This window comes from Solanum stenotomum, chromosome 6 (assembly GCF_019186545.1).
Source record: "Solanum stenotomum isolate F172 chromosome 6, ASM1918654v1, whole genome shotgun sequence".
Classification (NCBI taxonomy): domain Eukaryota; kingdom Viridiplantae; phylum Streptophyta; class Magnoliopsida; order Solanales; family Solanaceae; genus Solanum; species Solanum stenotomum.
In genome coordinates, this window is record NC_064287.1 from 48,375,772 (window position 1) to 48,397,412 (window position 21,641).

Below are 21,641 nucleotides of genomic sequence, written 5' to 3' on the forward strand. Positions count from 1 at the left end.
TGTTAAGATGTCCCACATCGGTAGAGGAATGCGAATTTGGTCTCCTTATATGGACTTGGACAAATCTCCCCTCATGAGCTAGCTTTTGAGGTTGAGTTAGGCCAGGTGCCATATATTTTCATGGTATCAGGGCCATAACCAAAAATAAAAATAAAAATTGGGAGATGGTTAGCGACGATAAGAATAAAACCAAAGACGGAGTCATTGGATCTGGAAGCAACAAAACTCCCATGAACGATCCAACTTCTCCATATTTCTTGCTTTCAACAGATCACACAGGAATATGTATAACTCCTGTGGTTCTGAAGGGCGACAACTATGACGAATGGGATAAGGCGATGAGAAACGCTTTTAGAGCCAAAAAGAAATTGGGTTTTATCGATAGACTGATTACACAACCCAAGGAAGAAGAATTTGAACTTGATGACTGGTATGCCGTCAATTCAATGTTGATTGCTTGGGTCTTTAACACCATTAGATCCATCACTTCGTTCAGTGATTTCTTATATGGTAACCGTTAAAGAATTGTGGGAAGACTTGCGAGAACGATTTTCAGTTGGTAATGACATGAGAATACACAAATTGAAAAGCGAGCTTGCATCCTGTAAACAAGGAGGACAAATTGTTGCTGCATACTATGGTAAACTGAAAAGCAAGTGGGAGGAACTTGTTGGCTATACAAAAAATCCTATATGTATATGCGTTGGGTGTATATGTGGGGCAGCGAAAGAACTTGCACAAGAACAAGAAAATGAGAAAGTTCATCAATTCTTGATGGAACTTGATGATGAGGTGTTCGGGACTAGACGTTTTAACATATTGAGCACAAAACCTTTACCCACGTTAAATAGAATTTATGCCATGATTATACAAATAGAAGAGGCATCGGAACCTTGCTCGAGCTAAGGAGGATCGCTCAGCTGTTGTAGCCTTTGCTGTGCATTCCTTATCTACTTCTGGCAATGACTATAGTGCCATACCATCTAATGACTCAGACAAACCACCATGTGCTAAATGTGGAAAATTTAATTATGAAACAAAAAAATGTTTTTTGTTAATTGGGTATCTTGAATGGTGGGGTACCGGACGAGGAGGAAAAAATAATGGACGTGGTCGTGGTGGACGATGTGGAAACTATGGTGATTTTGGACGCAGTGGCACTGGACGTAGAGTTGCAGCAGTTGCTAATGTTGTGCAAGCAATCGGATCAAATGGTATGACAAAGAAAGAAACGACTTGGACAGGGTTATCTAATGACCAATGGAGTGCGCTTCTATCTATGCTTAATTCCCACAATAAGAACCATGAAAAATTGACAGGTAATTTTCTTGGAATTCGTTGGATTGTCGATACATGAGCTTCTCACTATATGAGTGGCGACACTCAATTATTTAATGACTTATGTGATGTGCCACCATATTTGGTTAGCCTTCCAAATGGTTCCACGACGGTTGCTTCGAAGATGGGAACTGTTATACTCACAGACAAAATGAAACTGCACCATGTTCTTTATGTACCTCAGTTAAAATGCAATTTAATTTCTGTGTCTAAGCTAACGATTGAAAATAATTGTTTAGTCATATTTTCTGATAAGCTTTGTGTGATACAGGACTGAACCTTGAGGACAGTGATTGGTGTGGGTGAATAATGCGATGGGGTATATTATTTCAAGGCTAAGGTGGATAATTTTGATTTATGGCATCGTCGGCTTGGTCTAGTTTCTCTTCTTCCTGGAATTAGTAGTCGTAATAGAGTAGATGAGTTATGTAGTATATGTTTAAGAGCAAAACAGACACGAGAAATTTTTTCTAATTGTTTGAATAAAAGTGTTGATTTATTTGAATTAATTCATTGTGATGTATGGGGCCCTTATCATATTCCTTCTTCTTGTGGTGCAATGTATTTTCTTACTATTGTGAATGATTTTTCTCGTGGTCTGTGGGTCTACTTAATATATGGCTGAGGTTAAGCACAAGATAAAAGAATTTTGTTCCTTGGTTATTACTCAATTTGGACGAAGGGTAAAGCTTCTTAGAAGTGATAATGGTACGGAGTTCACTTGTCTTCATTCTTTCTATGCAGATCAGGGCATAGTGCATCAAACAACTTGTGTTGATACCCCTCAGCAAAATGGACGAGTGGAACGGAAGCATCGCCATATTATAAATGTGGCATGTGCACTCTGTTTCCAAGCTAATTTGCCAATCTCATTTTGGGGAGAATGTGTCTTGACTGCAGTGTATCTTAATCGAACTCCAACTCTTATATTGAATGGAAAGACTCCTTATGAAATACTCTTTGGAAAAGAACCTTCATATAAGCCTCTGAAAGTATTTGTAAGTCTCGTGATAAAGGTAAGTTTGGCTCTAGGAGTTGTCAATGTATTTTTCTTGGATATCCTTTTGGAAAAAAAGGATGGCGTGCATGTCTATGATTTGGAAACTGGCACTACAAGAAAATGCACTTAAAGCTACAAAACACATTATAGCTAAATATGAAATTTTTCGTAGCTAAATGCTTTAGCTATAAAATATTTTTTTGTAGCATTCGTGGCAAGATGTAGGGTGGCTAAAAGTCAGCTACAGANGTATTTTTCTTGGATATCCTTTTGGAAAAAAAGGATGGCGTGCATGTCTATGATTTGGAAACTGGCACTACAAGAAAATGCACTTAAAGCTACAAAACACATTATAGCTAAATATGAAATTTTTCGTAGCTAAATGCTTTAGCCATAAAATATTTTTTCTTAGCATTCGTGGCAAGATGTAGGGTGGCTAAATGTCAGCTATAGACTTTACATGGTTCGTGGCTAAGGACTAATACTTATAGCTACTAAAAAATTGTGTTGTAGCTATAATGGTAAAATATTCTTGCTACGAAATATATACTTGTAGCAAATATTCTTACTCTTTTGCCACAACAAATTTAATCTATAGCAATTTTTATTTTGTAGACACAACATGTTCTGTTGTGTCAAATGACTTGATTTATTTGCTATGAAAATTTAAAATTGTGTCTATTTTATATTTTTAATCTTATGGCAATGATACTTGTATTTAGCTACAAATTAAAAAACTTATATCTATAAAATTAAAGTATTTGCCATAAATATTTTTTCACAAAGCTAAGTATTCAAACCTTTTGCCATGACATTCATAAATTGTAGCTAATCATTTTAATTTTTCTATGGCAAGTGAAAATGTATTGCCCTATTTTTAATAATTACATATAGATTTAGTCATAATTATAAAAATTCATTGCTACAAATTGAAGAATACTACCATAAGCATTATTAATCACAAGAACTTATAACGTAACTAAAAAATAAATTCAACAATTTTATTACTACAAGTGAAAGGATTTTCCACACGCTTTGTTAGTAAAAAAGGTTACATAATGTAACATGAATACATTTCTCATATTTCAAAATAATTCTCAAGTTACACATAATTGCATTTTACAATTTTGAGAATAGTCACAATATAAAATTCTTTTAAGACATCATCTTGTTTGAGACCAGAGCGGCATACTCTTCCCTATGTCTCTTTCCACAATCTTCAATTGCACCTTAGCTTGATCAACATCGGTCCCAATTTGTCATTTATATGCTTTTATTCCATAAATATGCCTATCAATAGTAGGAAATATTTTAGCACTAACATAATAATGATTTAGAATTTCAAGGAGAAAAAAAATATGTCTATGATAGTTTTTTTACAAATATGTTTAGTAAATAAGAAAAATACAAAGTAAGCAAAGAAGTAAGCAAACCTGTAACTTTTAAACTTGTTAAAACCTGTAGATATAGATCTCAAATTTTAGTATCAAGTATAAAACGCATGCCCAGTCAAAAAATTTCTTTTACATTAATAAAAATATATAATCCATTGTAATACCCATTGATTCAAGCTATGACAAAAAAAAAATAGAATATAATTTTGTATGATAAATTATTTGTGGTTTAATCTCTTCTTGTGTCTCATGATGTAACTTTTGATGAAAAAATCTTTCCTTATGCTAGTTCAGTTACTACTTGCGAGACTACTACTTCGTTGGATACTCCTACTATGCAACATGATCACTCAGCCTATATTGACTCAAGGGGGAGTGTTGATATTGAGCCCAACATCTATGAAGACAGTAGCACGGATATTGCTTTGCCCGGTCCTACTCAGGAGGAAAGTATGAACACAAGTTCTGCTAGTATAGTTACAGAAACTTCTACTACTGTGGGTGATGCTCTTGGTCGGGGACATTGTGAACGTAAAGTTTCCAGTAGACTAAAAGATTACGTATGTTCTACAACTCAATGTCATGTTCCCAACGCAATGCTCGTCACCCACTAAGTCACAGTCCTCAGGTACGCCGTATCCTATAGCTAACTATGTGACTTGCAATAATTTTTCTTCTAGGCACAAGTGTTTTTTGGCAGCCGTGACTGCAGGTACTGAACCCACAAGGTTTAGTGATGCTGTGCATGATCCTCTTTGGCGACGTGCTATGAAAGAAGAAATTGATGCATTGGAAAAGAATGGTACATGGACATTAAAGTTTCTTCCTCCAGGTAAGAAGACTATTAGATGCAAATGGGTATATAAAATTAAATACAATTCTGATGGTACAATTGAACGGTATAAGGCTCGGCTTGTGGTTCTTGGTAACAAACAGGTGGCTGGCATTGATTATAATGAAACATTTGCTCCGGTGGCAAAATAGTAACTATACGAGTTTTCCTCAGCATTGCTGTAGCTAAAAATTGGGAGTTACATCAAATGGATGTTTATAATGCATTCTTGCATGATGAAGAAGTTTATATGCAACTTCCACCTAGATTTGAAACCTCAACTCAAGAGAAAGTGTGTCGTCTCTGCAAATCTTTATATGGACTGCGACAAGCTCCAAGAAATTGGTTTGCCAAACTCGCTGCTGCTTTAAAGACATTTGGTTTTGTTCAATCATATGCAAATTATTCTTTATTTTCTTATATAAAGACTGGTTTGTCGTTACATGTTCTTGTCTATGTCGACGATCTAATCATTGCAGGAGATGATTCTAGTTCTATTGTTCGCTTCAAACAATATTTGCATCAGTGTTTCCACATGAAAGATCTTGGGCCATTAAAATATTTTTTGGGAATAGAAGTGGCCAGAAGTCGAAGTAGTCTGTTTCTTTGTCAAAGAAAATATGCTCTCGATATCTTGAATGAATCAGGTCTTCTTGGCGCCAAACCTGCTAGTTTTCCTATTGAGCAAAATCACAAACTTGCATTGGACAACAGTAATGATTTTGTTGAACCTGAGAAATATAGGCAATTGATTGGTCGGCCGATTTATTTGACCATCACTCGTCCTGAATTATGTTATTCAGTTCACATATTGTCTCAGTTCATGCATCGTCCTAAGGAGAAACATTGGGAGGAAGCACTTCATGTACTGAGATATTTGAAGGGCAATCCAGGTCAGGGAGTTCTCTTACGAGCTGATAGCAACTTACTCTTAAATGCATATTGTGATTTTGATTATGCAAGCTGTCCGGTGACACGACGCTCTATAACTGGTTATTTTATTTTGTTGGGGAATTCACCTATTTCATGGAAAACTAAAAAGCAACATATATACTGTCTCTCGTTCTTCAGCCGAAGCGGAATATCGGTATATGGCTGCAACGGTNCTTCATTGAAGTGAATTAATTAAACCTCTGTTTAATTGCAAATTTGATGATTCAGCACATGAGTTGAGGTTGACAACGAATCAAAGTAAGTTATGGAACTATTGCAATGTGCATTTTGCTTTTTTGCTGATAAAGGGAAAAAATTTCAATGTATTTTTACTTATATTACTCATGAGATTTATATGCCAGTAGAAAATATAGAAAATTTCTAGTACTTATTATAACAACATACCTATTAGGAGAATTAGTAAGAGTGTACTATTTTAGGAAGATGTATATATTTAGGAGACTATTACCTTATTTACGATAGTTTTCTTGGTTAGCAAGGTTTAGGGATTTGTATATAACTTTGGCTACAACGTCTATACAAAGGGACAATTGTCACCTTCTGCAAATCCTTTCATTATGAGGTCCTATAAGTGGTGTTTAGGGAGGGTGAAGTATACGTAGCGTTATCTTTAGGGGTAGAGATGTTGTTTCCGATAGACTCTAAGCTCAAGTAACACTTATATGAAACAAGTAGGAAAAGAAAATACAGTAAGGAATACCAGTAGCAACAACAATCAATATGAAAACCGATAGAATTTAAGTCTAAGTTGTTGTTGTTAGAAAATTTTGTAAGGGTATATTTGTAAACCTGATTTAGATTGATTATGCTTTATAACTTTGTAATCTTAGTTTTGCAAACTGTAGAAATTCGTCTTCGTGTTAAGGATTTGGAAGGTTCCATTCTAGATTAAGTTTGCTTGCTCCGGGTACCATTTGAATGTAGGAAAAGATTTTGGACTCTGTAAATTGAAGCTCCTGCCTTCTAACTTGTTAGCGCGTATCTACATTGTAGTCTTAGGGGATTTGAGAGTCTTGTTTGCCAGTTGAGTGAACCCCTTTTCATTCTAAGTGAATTTTGTGAGGTTATTTCTCTTGATATTTTGTACTCTCTTTTATATAGTGGATTGCTCATCTTCACCCGTGGATGTATGTCGGTTGACTGAATCATGTTAAGTTATTGTCTCTTTTGGTATTTTTCTCATTTTTTTCTTCTTATTTATCGTCTTTCAAGATTGCTTTTCTAGCTTCCGCATAACATCTAATTATTTTGGTCCTAATGGTATCTTCCTATCACTTTACAAGTCAATGCCACATATCACACGGTATCAATGAAATGAAACAAGATAGAGTTGTCTAAAGTTGAAAAAAGGAGTTACTCTACTTTCAGAATATGGTTAGCCTTAGTAATTGTAAATATTGGTGCTTTATTTATCGTGTCAAGTTCTAATTAAAGATCTTTATTTATAAATAGCAGGATTAATACTAACCTAGAATTTAAGATGGCTGCAAAGCTTTGCAGTGAAGTTATAAGCAGTATAAACTTGGTGAAGAAAAGACATCTGGGAAATTCGGTGAATAATGAATTGGAGGGTGCTAAAAAACAGCTAAAGTTTGTACATATATTTCTCAAGCAATTGGAGATACATAACCCTGAGAATAGGCTTTCTTCATAAATTAAGTCGTTATTTGAAGAAGTTGAGAATGACTTTTATGATTTTTATGAATTAGAATATTCAACTTGTGTGGAACTTTAGTAGAACGAAAGACAATCAAATAGACGGATTACGGGGACTACTTTTCAAACCCTAGGTCGGCAGGCAGCAGTCATGGCTGCTACGGCCACTGGACGGCCTCCTTTCGAGGCTGTCCATCCCGCCCCACCACCCCAAACCACCACATACGCCACCCTTTTCAATTCCAATACAATAAATCCTAAACAATCTGCCCTAATTAACTCAAAAACAATTGTAAAATCAATCAAAATAATTCATGGAGAACCTACTATCACGTTTTCAATGGAGGAAAGGCAAGACTTTATGATCGAAGAGGGATTACATCAAGCAGTGGGGTTTAAATTATCCATGGTGCGCCAGATTTGAAGGTATTAAGGTCAATTTTACCGAAACATCTTGGGACCAAGGGCAATTGTTTAATTGGCTTACTTGCTCCAAGACAAATTTTGTTGAGGTTTGATCTATATGAAGATTATATACTAGCTTTATCTTGCTCAGTTAATTATCTTCTCTACAATGGAGAGGGGTGTCACGCCCCGAGCCTACACCCTGGGCGGGACCGGCACCCGGAGACCATTGCTGGCCCCAAGCGAACCCTTGACCTGGCTTTCTTAACTCAGCGGAAGCCTAACTTAACAGAATAACTTCATGCAAAGCAAAGTCATAAGACAACTTAATTGATACAAATCTGGCCATAAAGGCACCTCGGGTCTCAAAAATAGAATATTTACATATATACATAGATAAGAGACTCAAAACTAACTGACTGACTGTCTATGAAGCCTCTACAATACTGAGATGGATGTTGGGACAGGCCCCACAACATCCTAATAGAACAAAACTAAAAGAACAAAATATCCGAGTCCTCCGGAAAGCAAGGAGGCTCACCACTGACTCTGGAGTGCTCAGCTAGATCAACGACGTGCAGGATGCTGATCCGGGGTACCTGTATCTGCATCATCATAAGATGCAAGCCAACTGACATCAGTACATGGAATGTACGAGTATGCGAGTTGGAAAAACTAAGCAACAAAGGCTAGAAGGAAATCTGGAAGAAACTGAAATAGCTTACCTGGCTCAACTCAACTCAATCTGACTGACTTCTTTCAATATAAGGCAAATTTTAAAACAAGTGCAATATAAAGAAAGACTGCTTAAAACATGCTATAAACTCTGTGTGTATACAAAGACACAATAAGCCTGAGATGTATATAGAAATACAATGAACTGATGTATGTAAAAATACAATAATGTATGTGTATTAAAATACAATAACTGTTGTGGGAGTTTTTCTAACCGACAACCATCACATAAGAGCTATAGCGATGATACATCGATCGACCTCACGCTGCCAGAGCATCTTATACCCGGCCAAAGGTATAATACCTGAACTGCCTAATGGATCCACTAGTCTATCTGGAAAATGATTCATCTAAAAAGTATGATCATTTTCTACCTATGGTGGCTAACATGGTTCTATGGGGGCTGTGGGTTCTTTAAACGCTCCCCCAATTCGGTGTTCGATACTACTCCCAAAAATGTACTGGCTCTTATGTTTTTAAAACATATGTCTTCCTGCTGATTTGAGATAATTACTCAAAAACTAGCCTGAAGGCTCTTTGGAAATCTCAGTTTCCAACCTTGTTTAAATGTAAAAACATTTCTTTAAAACTTCTTTGGGAATACATAGTTCCCTAATAACTTTGAGAAATGAACTCAACTTTAAACTCTTTACTCAACTTGGAACTCTTGACTCTTTACTCTTTACTTGACTTGCAACTTGAGCCTTAGAATGAAGTGAAAACGTTCAATAAAGACTCTTGAACAACTTTGAAAACTTACTTAAACTAACTTCTTAACTTTGCTTGACTTGACTATAACTTCTCTTTGAGTTGATACTAACTTGCCTTGAATTAAACTATGGATTCAAGGTATATGGATGAATTCGGGATGTCTAAATGTACCTAGAGTGTTGGAAACAACTAGGAAGCATAGGTATAATACCTAGGAACATGCATGAAAGAGTGGGGGATGAAAGGGGTAGGTTGGGGTCCTTAGCGCACTGCAAGGCGCGGAGCGCCAGCCCTTGCAGTTCAGAAGGGTCTGGCTGGCACTCTGGCTGGCGCGCCACCCCAAGGGCTGGGCTTCAAAGCTCCTCTTGGGGCGCGCTGGCAGGCGCGACGTGCCAACCCCTAGCCCAGAAAACTCAACTTTTCTTTTTTGTTTTGCCAACTCTAAACCACCCTTACTTCAATGGATTCAACCCCAAACACTAAGGATCATAAAATCCCTCAACATACAAGAGATTCAACTCAAACACACAACCAAATCATGTCCCACAACCAACAATAACTTCAACAACACAATCAACAACACCAACAACAACTAACTACTTTAACAACAAACCCAATCTTTTCTCAAATAATAAAAATGAGTTTGGTGTGTGGGGGAAAGGATCAACCCACACTTAGAACTCACATACCAATTAGGGATCACCCCCGACGATATCCACGAGGATCCTTAACGGAAACTCTTTGCTTGATTTTCTCTTCCCCCTCTTCTTCTCTTCTTCTCTCTCAAGCCCTAGCTTTCACTCTTTTAAAAATGGGACAAAATGATCCAAAGATCAGCCTAACACAACAATATAATCCCAAAAGAAATGGCTAGGGAAAAGACCAAAATGCCCTTAAAATTTTCGGACGGATCCCCTGCCAACTACCCAACTTTCAAAGGGCATAACTTGTTCATACGAACTCGGAATCGAGCAAACTCGGTGGCGTTGGAAAGATCATTCCAAGGAATTTCCAAACATAACTAAAACTACTCCTAATTCATCCTGATCTAGGAGTTTCAACTGCTCATAGTTGGCCAAAAACTCACTGATTTCCACACTTAGCCAAATTTCCAGATTTTGAATTTTTTCCAAAAATGACTATTTTCGATTTTTAAGCCTCTTCATAGATATTTCAAATTACCGGATGTTACAAGGGGCACCAATGTAGGGTTTTTCCATGGTCCGTTAAATATAACCCTAAGGAGGAAACGACGTTAGCTGTGGTTTGGATTTCTTTACCGAACCTATCTCCAGATTTGTGTCATGCCCCGAGCTACACCCTGGGCGGGACTGACACTCGAAGATCATTGCTGGCCCCAAGAGAACCCTTGGCCTGACTTACTTAACTCAGCGAAAGACAATATTCATACTTATAATGATCAATAGCACTTAATTGAACTGAATAATAAAATAACTGAGAATGTTTAAAGGTTAAACATTCAACTTGGCCGAATGTGGCAACCCAAGTCTTAACAATAAGGACTGATAATGAAAAGACTCAAAAGACTAACATCTGACTATCTATGAAGCCTCTAAAACAACTGAGATGGATGTTGGGACAAACCCCACAACATCATAATGAACTAACTGGAAAGCAATGAAAATAGATCCTCTGGAATGCAAGGAGGCTTACCGACTGACTCTGAACTGCTCACTGGATCAACGGTGCGCTGGAATGTCGATCCTAGTTACCTGTGTCTGCATCATAAGACGATGATGGCTAGCTGGCATCAGTACATTGAATGTACGAGTATATGAGTTGGAATGCTAAAACAACATACGTTTGAAAGAAAATCTGAAAGAAACACTTACCTTGGCTCTTCTCAACTCATGAATACTTAACTGAACTCATTTCAATATAAAGAAGTTTAAAACAAGTGCAATATAAAGAAAAGATGTTTAAAAACATGATGTCAACTCTGTGTGTATGCAAATATACAATTTAACTCTGAGATGTATGTAAAAATACAAATAAATTGATGTACATAAAAATACAATAACTTCTGTGGGAGTGTCTCTAACCGACAACCATCACATAAGAGCTATAGCGATGATACAACGATCTACCTCACTGCCAGCGCATCATATACCCAGCCAAAGGTATAGGACCTGAACTACTAAGTGGATCCACTAGTCTATTGTGAAAAATTTTATCTAAAAAGTATGACCCTTTTCTACCCATAGTGGCTACATGGTTTATGGGGGCTGTGAGTTGTCTGAACTCTCCCCCATATCGGTGCTCAATACTACTCCCAAAATATACTAACTCTTTATGTTTTAAAAACATACTTCTTCTGTGATTTGAGATTAGTGCTCAAAAACTTAGCTCAAAGGCTATCTTGGAAATCTCAGTTTCCCTTCTTGCTTCATTTAGAAAGCTATAACTCTTTTCTGAAAACTAGCCAGAAGGCTCTTTGGAAATCTCAGTTTCCGTTCTTATTTAAATTTGAAAACATTTGTAAATCTCTTTGGGAATACATAGTCCCCATGTACTTCTTTGAAGAAAAGAACTTCATTTTTACTTCTTACTGAACTCAAAATTTAAGTCTTAAAACAAAGTTAAAACATTTGTGAAAGACTTTAAGAACTTATCTTAACTTGACTCTTGACTTCTCTTGACTTTGACCTTAACTGCTCTTGACTTGACTCTCAACTGATCTTTGAATTAAATTATGGATTCAAGGATTTTGATTTGTGATTGGAAAGATCTCATGTTGTTTAGGAATGATTTGAGATTGCTAAACATGATAAAAGACTGAAAATCAAAAATACGAAGGTGGGTCCGCGACGCGGAGGCATAATTTAATTTTGGTTTCAAAAACGTCTTTTGAGGCAGAACACCTCGTGTCAACTTCGCATCGCGAAGCTGAAATGTTCAAATCAAGGCACTAGGCGTGCGACGCGCGGCCACCCTCTAATTTTGTCCGACGAAATTTCTTCTTCGTTTCCCAACCCCAATTCACTCAAACTCGGTCCTTTTTCTCAAATTACTTTTAGATACAGATACTGAGCAAAAGTACCTAAGAACCTAACTCGAAACGACCCTATGATGCGACATAACGAACTCAGAAACTTCCCAACTCAGTCAAATTCAAGAACGATATATGAATTCAAGAATAGATATCAAGATCATCAATATTCAAATGCTTTTAGGACGAATCCAACTGAAATAAACATGCTTGGCATGTGGGAGAACGATCCCAACAGTATGAGAGCCTCACATACCTGGTAGAAGTAAACCCTTAGCGAAAACACCAACTTCCTTGATCGATATTAATAAATCTGCCCTTTTTCTCCTTCTTCTTTTCTCTTCTCCTTTCTCCTTAGCCCTAGCGTGAAATCCCAAATTCTAAAACTGCCTAAAATCTGATTTGACCCATATTAAACTCCTAAAAAATGGATTAAAATAATAGGGCAATGAAAAGACTAAAATACCCCTTAAAATTTCGGATTGGACATTTCCTTAATCCAACAGTCCAACTTCCAAAGGGCATAACTCATTCATACAAACTCAGAATCGTGCAAACTTGGCAGCGCTGGAAAGATCATTCCAAGGGCTTTCCAACCATATCTGGAATCACACCTAACTCATCCTGAGCTAGGAAATATAGCCGTTTGAAGTTGACCATATTCTCACTATAACTTACTTAAAAAATTTTCCAGATTTCCTCATTCTTTTCAAAAGTAACTATTTCCAGATTTTTAAACTTCCTTCTAGTTATTTCTAGTTGCGAGATGTTACAATTTGTTTGCAAAAAAGTCTCTGTTGTCTATAGTATCAACATTTGGGAAACCAATAGCTATGGATAAAGCTACTCAAATCAAGTCAAGACCTAGCACGACTAGGGTCAAGGTTATACTTGATCTAATGGAAAAGCTCCCAAATCGTATAAGGTTGCAATTTGTGGATGGAAAATCTGGTAAGTTGATCGAGGTTTTTCAAGAGATAGTATATGATAATCTACCTTTGTATTGCAATTATTGTAAGCACCAAGGTCATGATGAAGATAGTTGTCGTTTGATTTTGAAAAGAAATCAAGATAACAAACAAATTGATGATACCATTGAAGGTGCTTTAAAATGTACTATCGATAGTGAAAAGTATCAAGGCGATGCGAGAGATATATTAAATGAAAAAAGAAAGATTGTAGATGTCGATCAAAGNAAAAAAAAAACTCATTTTCAAGTGGCGACTCTAAAAATCATTTTTTTTTCATTCTTTTGTTTTTTTTTTTTTAAAAAAAAACCCCGTCATACCCATTAACTATTGTAAAAAGAGAAGTGGTGTGACAGATGCGAGAGAGATATTAAATGAAAAAAGAAAGATTGTAGATGTCGATCAAAGTAAAGCTACTTCTTTAGATCGACAATTGGTTGCTTCCACTTTCGAGCAAAATCGTGTAAACTCAATGGATGTTGATACAAGTAAAATTGGTGTTCAAACAACTACCGAAAACAAAAGTGATTGCAATAACCAACAAGCTGCTACTAATGAGATGCAATCAAAAGAAGTTGGGCTGAATTTAATGTCTAAAGCAACTAAAAATGCAGGGGGAACACCAATAGTTGGGGTTGATGCGCCGCGAGTTGATTCAGGGCAAAAATTAATGGATTCAGGACAAAAAATAATGGATACATCTGATGTTGAAGATACTAAAAATTCTAGGCAGCATGTTTTGCAAGTTGAAAACGATAATCCAACTAAAAATTGGACACTGGTTGCACACAAAAAATCAGCGAGTAGTCGGAGTCTTTCCCCTACTAGTCAAAATAATTCTCCATGTAGTGAAAAGGGTCCGACTGGGAATTTTCATGACAGTGAGAAGAGGCAAAATACTAGTAATGCCTCAAGAGACCTATTATGTTCGAATAACTTTGATGCTTTATTGAAGACTACTGGAAAGCAAGTAAGGTTAACAGAGAATTACCACGATTTGATCCAATAAAAACAAGTCTCACCACCTGCTTTAAATAGAAAATTAAGTCCAGAAGCTCCTGTATTTGTGCCTAAATGTGTGCTTGCAAGGAAGAATGAGTCAAGTGCCTTAGTGTCAAATACAATTGATTTGGGTGAGGATTCTCTTGATGAAGATGGAGTGGATTTGGGTGAGGATTCTCTTGATGAAGATGAGGAAGACAATATGTTGGACATTTGCTTTGATAGAGTGGCTAGGGAAGGGGATATATCACCTAGGCAATAAAGAAGTGGAAGCAACAAAAGCAAAAAGAAGACATATGGAAGGCAACATAGTTGGGACGGTAAAATGACTGAGGAGTTTGTTCCAAGGCACCCACCGATGCGACAGGCAAAGCAAAACCATTTGACAGTATCAATAGGTTCAACTAGATCCAATAAATCCATAAAGAAGGTATGAATCATCTAGTGTTGTTGGATAGGTTTGAAGAAGAAGACAAGAGAAATATATTTCAAGTTATTTTTGATGGGAAATCAATCTTTTTTAATTCATGCTTTAGTAATAGAAAGTTTGAGGTTGGTAACTCAACTTTCTTCTTGATTGACATATTTTTACATTATTTAAGCATCCTCATTTGTAATATCATCATGGAGTGTATTACAAACTCTGTGATGATCAGAAAATACTTAGTTCTCTCTAGCTCTTATTTTCTTTATGCTTGTTAGGTACTTCATTAGGATTAGTAAGGTAAGGTCTAGCCCTCCTTGCTTGTACTTGTCCCTATTGATATTTTTTATGTTTAATAAAAGATCGCTAGACACTATTTAGTGGTAAAAAAAAAAGAAAGAATATTCAACTTGAAGAAAAAAAAAAGAGAATGACTTATATGAGATATGGTGCCATATGGATGAAGAAGGCCGGACAAAGGTCTCAATCAGAATGACTTCAAAGGTGCTGAAAAAACTAAACCCGGCGTAAATAATGGTTGCTGCATATTCTTGCGTCTATGAGCACGAGACAATAATGAGTGATCTCTTGACCCATGCTGAGGATGTAGCTTACACTGCTGCACACTGCTGAGTTTTCTAAACTGCTGGAAACATTAAATCTTGTTAGGCCTGAATTGAGACAGATGTATAGAGTGTATTTGCGATCTTTCCTTGAAGATATTGTACAGCACCGCGATATGCATGAAGAACTCAAGGACCTCGCAGAACGTGTTCAAGAGATCGTTAATAGTTCAAAGTATATCATTTTCTTCTCTGTCTGAGATAATCCTGTTTGGTATCACTTGTTATATCTTTATGATGTCAAACAAGTGGTTAAGTTTGTTGAAGAAGGGGCGAAAATAATTTGTTTAAAGTCCCAGACTCTTCACTCTTTGTCTTCCCCCAAGACCAGTGGATTAGGATTCCTCAATTGTTTTTTGGGCAAGTTGGAGGAGCTGTTACATTCTAAGCTTGACTTAATTACCGAACTGAAGCATCAGATTGGAAGATCGTTTCTCAATCATTTTTCAGAGAGCAATGCTGAGCATGATGAAGTTTATGGTCTTGTAATAAGTGTTACTGAAAAGGCACAAAGTAGGCATGCTTGGTTTGGGCAAGACTACTCTTGCCGAGCAGATTTACAATGATCAGATAGTTTCCTGTTACTTTGATATTCACGGTAAGTGTCAAGCATATTCATGGAGAGGAGAATTGTTACTTACTCTTTTGAATGATGTTGAGCCTTCTGATCACACGAAGAAAGTAGATGATCAATTAGCTAAAGAGTTGCGTCAAGTTTTGTTGACCAAGAGATTCTTAATCCTCATTGATGATGTATGGGACACAAAAGCATGGGACTATTTACATATGTGCTTTCAAGGTATTAAAAATGGTAGAAGAAAGTCTAGATGCACTGAACATCGATAGCTTGGAAGAGAGCATGTCGATAATTGGATTCAGTTACATGAATTTGACACATCATCTGAAGCCTTGCTTTTTGTATTTTGGAGGATTTTTGAGGGGCAAAAGCATTCATGTCTCGAAATTGACAAGGTTATGGTTGGCACAAGGTTTCGTACTTGAAAATAAGGAAAAAGGACTAGAAGATGTTGCACAAGATTTCTTGAAAAACCTTATTAGTAGAAATCTAGTCATGGACATGGAGAAGAGGTTCAATGGCAAGTTGAAAACGTGTCGTGTTCATGATCTATTGCACAAATTCTGCTTGGAGAAGGCCAAACAGGAGAATTTTCTGCTCTGGATATATAGGTACAAAAGAACTATATATACTACTCACTCTGTTTCAATTTGTTTGTCTGGTTTTGACTTGATATGAAGTTTCAGAAAAATAAAGTAAACTTTTGAATCTTGTGGTCTTAAACTAAAGATAGAACGTACCAAAATGTCATTTAATCTTGTAGTTTTGAACATGTCATGTGGAAAGTTTAGAATTAAAAAGTTGCCAATGACATCAGTGATGATCAGTATACTACAATGGCGCGTGATATCTCCTTCATCTTTAACAGCTTCAAACTTGTTAAGGTATTGGATTTGGAATCAATCAACATTGGTTATACTTGGAGGTTCTAAAGTTACTAAACAAAGCCTTTGAAGGAGTTCAGTGGAATGTGAATGATACAGAGTTCCCTGAACTCAAATACTTAAAATTGGACAGCTTCAACTTTGCTCAATGGTCGATTTCTGAGGATTCGTTCCCTAATCTTGAACGTTTGGTCTTAACAAACTGTAAGAGGCATGAGAAAATCACTTCTCATTTCGAGGACGTTGTTTCTCTAAAAAGCATTGAAGTAAATTGGTGCAGCTGGTCTGTTGCTAATTCAGCAGAGGAAACTCAAACAACGCAACGTGAAGATATGGCAAATGATGCGTTCACAGTTACTATACAACCTCCTGATTGGGATAGAAGGTCATCTCCTTGACTCTTATCTGGTATGTCAATCCTTGCCATGTTTACTGTCAGATGGTCATTTAACTAATAGTTATTACTTCAGAAAGTCTTCTTTCTTCTTTATTATTTCAATCTTCTTTCAACAAAGAAAGTGACTTTCTGAGATAATAACTATTAGTTGAATGACCAACAAATCAACACGAGGAGTACATTTCCACTCATTCATATTTGTTTTGCAGCGGAATATGTTGATTTGTCAGTGTTATACTCACTTCTCTTCCCCTGAATGGAATCCTGAGCTCCTTGTACGGCCTGGACAATCCTCATCTCTATGAGCTAGCTTCTGGGGTGTGAGTTAGACCCAAGGCGCCATATTTTAGCTAACTGGATAAAAGTAAATCATAATTTTTATAACAAAAGATCAATGTATAATGAAGTTTGTTGGCTTAACATTTAACACTTTGAATGTTAATTTGAATTGTTTCATTATCACATAAACATTTGCTTCCTGAACTTATATGTCACTATATCAAGAGTGACGGATCTAGAGTACGATGTATATGAGGTTCACGGGAATCTAGTAGCTTTTGCTTAGATCGGTTTTAACTTCAAATATTAGATCCGCCTTTATATATCATAGATAGTATATACTTAGTATACAATATATCTAGCCAAAAGTCATAGAAAGTAAACATTGACTATACAATATAGCTTACCTATACATGAGTTATACATTGACTATACATTATGATACACTCAAAAAATTGAATCTAACTTAACTATACATGAAGTATACACCGACTATTAATCTTTAGCATTTTTAATGGTATTCATTAACAAAATAATAAACGGTATTATTAGTATCTTAAAGCGAATTATAAGCAAGTGAGGTTGTTCTAATGAAAAATATTTGAAGTTCAACGTCCAGTTTTTGTACTTTTTATGTTTCTATTTGATTTTCAATAAGTTTTTTTTTATTTGAACTAAATGGCAAGTGAAATTGTTCTCAATCTCCATCAGAAGTTCAAGACATTATTTTTTTTTTTCAAAATAAAAACAGTAGAAAGAATAATGGTTTAATTAAACTTGTTTTAAGTTCGCAACATACATTTACTAAAAATAATCATTATTTTTCCATTAAAATTTTCCATTATAAAATATTCCGTGGCTAATTTTTAAAATATTTTGATAGAATTATGTTTTATAACACAAATTTTCATCGATTCACCCTTAATTTGTTTCTAGTTGTGATATAACTTCAGACATAATGGTCTGAAGTTATTTATCTTACATTCAAGGTAAGTTGGTCCCAGTTGATATTTATGTTCTTCAATTTTGGATATGCATAAGTACACACTTAAAATTGTGTAAAGTAGAACAATTAGACACATGTATCTTATGTAATGTCCTCACATGTGTATTATATCACGTAGAACATGTGTATCTACATTGTGCACACCCAAAATATTGAAAAGCATAATTATCAATTGAGGCCAAATTAAATATCACGTTTATATATTATATAATATATTCCATACAAATATATGCACCTCTTTCCTTCCTTCAAATTCCACTCAATACACCTTTTCTCTTCACGGTCAAGAGTTACTATAAAATAATTTAAGTTGTTACACATCTAAAAAAAAAATGAAAATCTACTCTACTATATATAATATTTACAATTGTATAAAGAAGGACATAATTCAACAACATTAAAGAAAAATGATTGTTTTCGACGGCAGGTTAGTGTTACTGATTAGATAGAACATCATGCACGCCCACAATTCAATAATCGATAAGTCCATATAGACTTTAAGATTTTGCACACAAAATCTATGTGACGCTCATAACGGAGAGCAAATCTTTGAAGGAGTGTCTCACATCACAATGAAAGAAAAAAAAGTTAATGACCTTATATATAAGAATGAGTTCATAATCAATTCTTCAAACGAGGTTAATTAAATTACCTCGAGAAACAAATTTATATCGATGATTTAGATCCAAAACATACAATATCTTAACAGTTAGACCATACTGTTACATAATAGTTCTAAAAGATTGAAAATTATGTGAGTGGTTGAATTGGCAACTTCATGATGATAGTGTTGTTGAACTTTTACCATGCAATTTCTTAGGAGGGGGAACTGTCTTTCAATTAAGCAACATAATTACTATGAATATATCTTTCCCTTTTTTTTTTGTGTGTGTAGTCCCTATATATATAGACTATATAGTTTTCATGACCTTACTAGTTATAAGTTATATACAACTGACAATTTTCAGAAATAGCTAACTTTAGGCCGCTCCTTAGCTACAGTTTCAATATTTACAATTCGTAGCTACGTATTAAAATTAAATTAATTAAGATAATGAAAACTGAATCTACCAAAATGGAAAAAAATAATAATAAGGAAGTTAGAAGATGCATTACATATTTGATCCCAATAGACAAATTCAAGTGGCCCAACTCGATCAAAACGCTACAGTATATTTTAAAAAAAAATCGAATCCACCATTACACATTTTTAATAATAAAAAAAAAAATTAGAACAAGTACCACTGCATATTTATAGTGAAGTAATAAGTACTTTTTCAATTTTAAATAAATGTTTTGTACTCGAATTTTTAGAGTAAGATTACGTTTTGTAGGAAGCGGTTTACCCCTAATGGAATTTCTTAGTGGCCGAAACAAATTTAGATTAGTCGCTCATTTATTTATAGAGGCAGAGGTAGAGTTTTAATTACAAATTAGGCAAAATTTAGTAACTTTGATTTTGTTTCCAACCTTTCCATGAGTTCTCACCTTTTAGCTCCTTAATAACTCGAAGTCACAATCTTAAAATTGAAGGTCGAGAACAGTGACAAAGGTAGAAATTTCACTAACCGTATTAAAAAAAGATTAATATATATCTCCAAATAGTCTTTAACCTATATATACATAATTATTTTCATCCCATGGTATAATTTTTCAAAAAAAAATATTCATGCTAACCACCCTTAATTCGGTTTATATAGATGCTTTCCACTTAAGCAACCGATAACTCCTTGGTCACTAGTTTTGATTGAACTTTTATATTCGTGTTAAGAAATTCGACTACTATATAAATAATTTATCAAAAAAATTATAATTAAATATTGAATACCAAATAAAAAATCAAAATGGAGAAAAAGCAATTAGTTGACAAATCGCTTTCAAAGAAGAGTGTGAAGCATAGAAGAGAAAGCACATGGGATCAGTTTTTAAGCTGAACACATCAGAACTCATATATGAGGGGCATGTGGAGGCAAAAAATTCATTTACCTTTTTTTTTTTAAAAAAATAAATTTAATTTAATTTAGTGAATATTTAATTATATCATATATAAACTATTAAAAATTATTTTAAATTTTTTTAAAAATATGAGGATAGCAGAAACTAAGAACATGGATCCACCCTATTTCCAATGGGATTATTGAAACTTCCAACTAATAAAGTCATGTGATGCTGTGATGTTTCCTTCTCTTGTCTTTGCCTTATATATATAATAAAATAAAAATATATATATAATATTCTTTATTTTATTTATTTTGAAATAATTAATAAAATTTGTACATTAAAAGGGGTCCCAATACCCTCAAAATATTTCTCAATCTCCATCATTTATTTCAGATATAGTTGTACAATATATATATCGGGATGGTGAAAGTAAATTTAGTGATGGATGCTCTATTTTGATATCATGTCAGATAAGAGTAAGATCAACATACACTCTATTATTCATAGAGTTTATTTAACTTTTCTTTTAAAGTACATATGATATCGCATAGTTTCACTAATTGTTTTAAGAATTGAAAATTATCTAGACACATTTGAATTTGAAATAAAATTAAGGACTAATAGTTCTTGATACTCCAAGTCCCACAATATTCATGAATAAACATACGTTTGAATGCATTAATATATATATATATATATATATATATATATATATCACAAAAGCAAAAGGAATCCCATGCATGTAGCTCCCCACGACACTTCCATATTTATCAAAAAAAGAAGGGTACGAAAAAAAAAAGAATGAGTCACATCTATGGTCCATTAATTTCTATTTTTTTGAAAAATTAAAATGGAGTTATCGTGTTTGTAAATGGTAAAAAAAATAAAAAAATTGGCTCTTCCAGGAAAAATCGCTTCCTTTTTTTAGGGACTTTTTCGCAATTCCTTATCACTATTTTGCTTTCTATAAAGCATAGTGTCAGTCTCCCTTACTTTATATGGTATGAGAAGGTATGAGAGAAAAGTACCACAAGAATAATAATTATAAATATATACTACTGCACTATTTATTGATAATAGTCTTATTCAGAAGCGGAGTCAGATTTTGAAACTTATTATAAGGTTCGAGATATTTCTCCTTTTAAATTACAAAATGAGTTTGATCGAATTCGTATCTCGAAGGCTTAGAGATATAAGTTGAATTCAATCAATTTGATAGAGTGATAGAAATGGATGAATCGTTAAATCAACAACTAATTTGAGGCAGCATGTGTTTGTGGCCAATTTTGGCACAGAAGGAAGGGACACTCTTTGCTGTATTCGAATATTATTCAATTTTCTATGGGTCCTAATGTTCCATGTCTAGTTATATATCTTATAGGTATTTAATTAGAGTACTATCTAATTAAATACCTTACAATTAATGAAAAATTAATAATGTTTAAAAAAAAAATAGAGATTGAGTTGAATGTTAGTGACTACAAAAGTACAAATTATAAATTTAT

The 21,641-nt window shown here is 34.8% G+C and overlaps 1 pseudogene; it reads left to right on the forward strand.

Annotated features, from left to right (window-relative positions):
- The first annotated feature begins 12,934 nt into the window (after positions 1-12,934).
- LOC125868233 (uncharacterized) lies at positions 12,935-16,911 on the forward strand (annotated as a pseudogene).
- Positions 16,912-21,641: the final 4,730 nt, after the last annotated feature.